Source organism: Schistocerca nitens, chromosome 1 (assembly GCF_023898315.1).
Source record: "Schistocerca nitens isolate TAMUIC-IGC-003100 chromosome 1, iqSchNite1.1, whole genome shotgun sequence".
NCBI lineage: Eukaryota > Metazoa > Arthropoda > Insecta > Orthoptera > Acrididae > Schistocerca > Schistocerca nitens.
Genome location: NC_064614.1, coordinates 644,021,338 through 644,027,054, shown reverse-complemented (window position 1 = coordinate 644,027,054; position 5,717 = coordinate 644,021,338). Strand labels below are relative to the sequence as shown.

At 43.1% G+C, this 5,717-nt stretch overlaps 1 pseudogene; it reads left to right on the top strand.

The window, feature by feature from the left end:
- Positions 1–1,124: 1,124 nt before the first annotated feature.
- On the top strand, positions 1,125–1,241 carry LOC126212777 (5S ribosomal RNA; annotated as a pseudogene).
- The last annotated feature ends 4,476 nt before the right edge of the window (positions 1,242–5,717 follow it).

The window sequence follows — 5,717 nt, the reverse complement described above, 5'->3', positions numbered from 1 at the left end:
GAAGAAAAAGTAAAGTAAAGAGTAACGTAATATGGTATTGTTAGCTGGGGGACTCCGTCTAGACAGAAAAGGTTTTGTTCTTCCGCGCACAATGGTCCATTTCTTTGCGGATGTGTGAGAGTGGTATCTTAATGTAATGGCTGCGTGTATAGTGTGAAGTTATGTTTGTGTTGTGTGAAGATGATGATGAGAGAAGGGGGAGGGTGAAACCCGATATCGGCACAAACGTTACTCCTGTCGAGTAGCACCCAGAGGACGTCCACATACGACGTACGGGTCACCATCAACAGGGTCAGATGCCCTCCGCTCGTAAGACACCACGGAGACGTTTGATATTTAATCCAGCACATTGGTGCAATGTTGGTGATCAGGAACGATACGCCACCGCCTCCGCTCTCCATGCCAAACAAACATCAGCAGTGAAAATTATATCCACGACCAGAAATACACCTCCGAGTCCTTAGCGACCCTGGCTGCAGGGCGGTCATGGAACCTGAAGATTTCTCGCAATGGCATCAAGGTTACGTTTTTTTATGTTTTGTGATATTTTTCACGCAGTGGTAGATCGCGCTGTTCGTGCAATGTAGAGTCGGGGACTTTTCAGCCAAATGACGAGCTGGTAGTGGCGCAGAGGGAGTCTCAATTGGGAGTGTTTGGAAGCGGGTTTCCGACTCCGGCATTTACATTACAGCCATGGGAAACCTCCCGAAAATGTTCGACAGACTGGGGGTGAGAACTATTCTAAATTTAATTCTGTAACGGTATGTCCCTACACAATGAAATGTAACAAATAAATAAGGAGACAGTCAGTTTAATGTCAGGTACTGTAGGAACATTGAAAGCTAGAGTGAGTGCAGACGCTGATAGAAAGCAGCCCACCAGACTTACGGAGGGCTTGGAGAGAAACAACAGCCCCTTGTAAAAAGATGGAAGGTACGCGACATGGCTCATTCCACCGGGGTAATGCTCGTTTCACAAAAATTCCCGCAAACGTGACGTCATTTTACGTCACGCGCAAAATCGACGACTGCATGGTCGGCTATCGACTTTGTGACAAGGAAGAATATGAATATTATTGCTCCTCGATTCACTCGCAGAAATTTAAGCTGTCCTCTTAAGTTCCTGGCAACGGCCTTGCCGCAGTGGATACACCGGTTCCCGTGAGATCACCGAAGTTAAGCGCTGTTGGGCATGGCCGGCACTTGGATGGGTGACCATCCAGCCGCCATGCGCTGTTGCCATTTTTCGGGGTGCAGTCACCCTCGTGATGCCAATTGAGGAGCTACTCGACCGAATAGTAGCGGTTTCGGTCAAGAATACCATCATAACGACCGGGAGAGCGGTGTACTGACCCCACGCCCCTCCTATCCGCATCCTCCGAGGAGGATGACACGGCGGTCAGATGGTCCCGCTAGGCCACTCGTGGCCTGAAGACGGAGTGCCCTTAAGTTCCTGCCTTACCACATAATCGGAAATCGCTAATTGTTTATTTCATCCCTATTTGTCACATCATACTGAATGTAAGTAACATCCAGTACTGCAGAACATACTCGTATTACTTTCATAAGAAAGTAACAGAACGTGTTAACAACACTCACATGAAAAAACAAAAAATTGTATGTAGCTGGATGCGAACCAATAACTTTCGACACCAGAACCTACGACGTTATTCATTGCGCTAGCACTAGACCATATTAAGTGATATTTAATGATAATGGTGATGTGTTTATGATAAATTTTCAGTGATCGTTTGTTTCCTTCTTAAGCTGTATATTATTTACGATAACAACTCACTCCTAGGAGAGCACTCTTATAGAAAGGCATTAACCGTCGATAAATCATTATATGACATTTTATTATAGCAATAATTATAGTAAATAATCATAGTAAATTATTCCTCCCTCAGGGAGTCACACCTAGTGATACGTGGCTGGCGACCACGGGGCCCCGAGCTGTCGTGGCATTGCTTCCACTTACTTATGCCAGGCTCCTCACTTTTATCTTTCCTATCTGGCCACCCTCGGCCAGCTCTTGTTCTTTTCCGACCCTGACACTATTAGGTTTCGAGGGCTAGGGGTCTTTCATTTTCCAACCTATACTTCTCATGCAGCGTCTGACCCTGAGCGGGCGGCTGCAAAAGGCGTCTGTATCCCATGTTAGGGGCGGCCTCCAGAACTGCGGAAGGCAACGGAATACCACCGCAGATTATCTTCCCTGCATAATGCAGTCTCCATTTTATGCACAAATAATGGCTTCCTCTCATGTTAAATCAGAGAATTGGTACATTGGTACCTGGAATGTCAGAACTCTGCTACAAGCAGGAAAACTAGAAAACCTTAAAAGAGAGATGGAAAAGAATCATATGGACCTCGTAGGAGTTGCTGAGGTAAGATGGAATGGACATGGAGAGTTGCTGTCAGATGAATATGTATTCTACTACTCAGGAGGAGAAGTAAAAGGAATTAATGGAGTAGGAATGATTATGACAAAGGAATTGGCTAAATGTGTGGAATATGTAGACTATGCAAATGACCGGGTTATTGGTGCAAGGCTGAAAGGAGCACAAAAACATTTACTGATTGTCCAGGTATATATGCCAACTTCAGAACGTGATTACCAAATTGTAGAGGAAACGTACAATGTAATAGAGAGAATAATGGACGAAAATAAAAAATGCTACAAAATAGTAATGGGAGACTGGAACGCCATTGTGGGAGAAGGGAAAGAGGGAAACATAGTAGGCAGTCATGGTCTCGGAAAGAGAAATGACAGAGGTGAATGGTTAATTGACTTCTGCAGGGAAAGGCAGCTAATAGCGGCAGACACATGGTTCAAGAACCACAAGAGGAAGCTCTACACTTGGAAATCACCAGGGGATAAATACAGAAACCAAATCGATTTTATACTGGTAGAAGAAAGATACAGGAATGGAATCAAGAACGTGCACACATTACCAGGTGCAGATATTAATAGTGACCACAACTTACTTATGGCAGAAATAGAAATAAGAATGAAAAAACTGAAGAAGGCGACCATGGTGAAGAAGTGGGATTTAGAGAAGATAAGATCCAACAAAGAACAAATTACAGAAATGCTGTCTCGGGAGTTTCTAAACACATTACGAGACAAAGAAGCACCTGATAATGCCAACGAGTACTGGAATATGCTGAAAGAAGGAATCATTAAAGCAGGACAGCAAAATATAGGATATGTAAAAGGGGAAAGGTCAAAAAAAACCATGGGTCACACAAGAAATGATTTCCAAGATGGAGGAGAGAAGAAAATTGAAAAACAAGAACACTGAAGATGCAAGAAAGATATACCGAAGGGCCGGCCGGAGTGGCCGTGTGGTTCTAGGCGCTACAGTCTGGAACCGCGAGACCGCTGCGGTCGCAGGTTCGAATCCTGCCTCGGGCATGGATGTGTGTGGTGTCCTTGGGTTAGTTCGGTTTAAGTAGTTCTAAGTTCTAGGGGACTGATGACCTCAGAAGTTAAGTCCCATAGTGCTCAGAGCCATTTGAACCATTTATACCGAAGGTTAAATAATGAATTGCGAAGGGAAACAGAGCAGGCTAGGAAAAAATGGCTAAAAGAGGAATGTGATGAAATTGAAGAACTGGACAGGAAGGAAAGATACGACTTGCTATACAAAAGAGTAAAGACTATGACATGGGAACAAAACAGAGCAGGAAGTGCTACTATGGAAATTTTGAGTAAAGACGTAGAGGTAGTGTACAAAGATCGTGACGATGTCCTCCAGAGATGGGAAGAATATATAAAAGAACTATATGACACAAATAGCAAACCAGAAACTCTGGAACTTGAATCACACAATAGTGTAAGTGATGACGAGAAAGGACCGACCATCATAATGAAAGAGGTCACGTCTGCCATAGCTGCAATGAAAAATGTCAAAGCGGTAGGTACAGATACAATACCGGGAGAAATACTAAAATGCTTGAACCACGATGGAATAAGAGAAATATTGAGGTTATGTAATAAAATATAAGACAGTGGTGAATGGCCTGAGGACTTTGTGACAACAGTAATGATCCCATTACCGAAAAAACAAGGAACCAAGAAATGCAGCGAGCACAGGGCAATCAGCCTCATTTCACATGCAGCCAAAGTGATGTTAAGAATAATTAATAAAAGACTTGAAAAAGTAATGGAGGAGAATCTTGGCGAGGAACAGTTTGGCTTTAGACGGAATACGGGCACCAGAGATGCAATAGGGCTCCTACGAATCTTGGGAGAAAGGTTTATTGAAAAAGGAAGAGACCTATATATGTACTTCATCGATCTAGAAAAGGCGTTTGACAGTGTGGTTTGGGACAAGCTGGCGACTATAATGAGGGAAAAGAGAGTGGACTGGAAAACCAGAAGACTTATAAACTCATTATATCTTAATCAAAAAGTTTCAGTTAAAGTGAGAGGAGAAAGTACAAACTGGATCAGACTAGGAAAAGGAGTAAGACAAGGATGCTGTTTATCACCTACTCTTTTCAACCTCTACTTGGAAAATATGATTGACCAATACTCATTAGATGACAAAGGAGTAGAAATTGGAGGAAGAAGAGTAGGGTGTTTGAGATTTGCTGATGAAAGGATTTGGTGGACACCATTGCAACTTACGGGAAAAAAAATATGGAATGAAAATTAACACAAATAAAACAAAAGTATTGGCACTAGGAGGAAATAAGGAAATAAAAATTATGCTGAATGGAGAAATACTAGAACAGGTGCAAAATTTTAAGTATCTTGGAAGCAGGATAGACACTGACTGGAAGTGCACCACAGAAATTAAAACAAGGATAGCAATGGCAAAAGAAAAGGAGAATCTTCTGCAGCGGTCTGGACAGAGAACTCAGAAAGAGACTCATAAAATGTCGTATGGAGTGTTCTTCTACATGGCGCTGAAACGTGGACTATGAGGAAAAAAGACAGAGAAAGGCTGGAGGCTTTTGAGATCTGGACATGGCGGAAGATGGAAAGAATAAGTTGGATGGACAGAGTAAAAAATGAAGAGGTACTGAGAAGAGTGGGAGAGAAAAGACAGTTACTAGATGTAATAAAGAGAAGAAAAAGAAATTGGATTGGGCATATATTAAGAAAGAATGATGGACTGATAAAAACAGTTTTAGAAGGTTATGTAGAAGGGAAAAGGAAGCGAGAAAGGAAGAGATTCCAGATACTGGATGACATGATGGACGGTACAACATACAGCAGCCTTAAGAAGGAAGCAATGGATCGCAGAAAATGGAGAGGCAAAGGACCTGCTAATATAGCAGATAACTGATGATGATTCCAAGAGTGAAACCTTTTTGTATCGAATGCTAACAAAAGGCGACAGCCGATCCTGCGGCCGTCGATATTTTGTGTGACGTCACGCTTGCGGGAATTGTTAAACGAGCGTTACCCAATTCTGCCGATGGGATGATACCAGGCCTCCAGTGTTGCCAATGGCAATAGGCCATCCCACTTTGCGTGTCTAAAATACTGGAGTCCGACAGAAAACGGGTTCAAGGAATCACAGCTGCGCGTTTAAATTGTGTATGTCCTGCTTACTATAAACCAGTGGCTGTTCAACTGCGACCCGTTGTTCCCATGCGGCCCGAATCAAGAGTTCGTTCGACCTGCTGTTCGAAGACGCGTTTAGCACACACAACCTAATCCGAAAACGTCAACTACCCTTATGAGCTTCTTAAGAGTGTAGT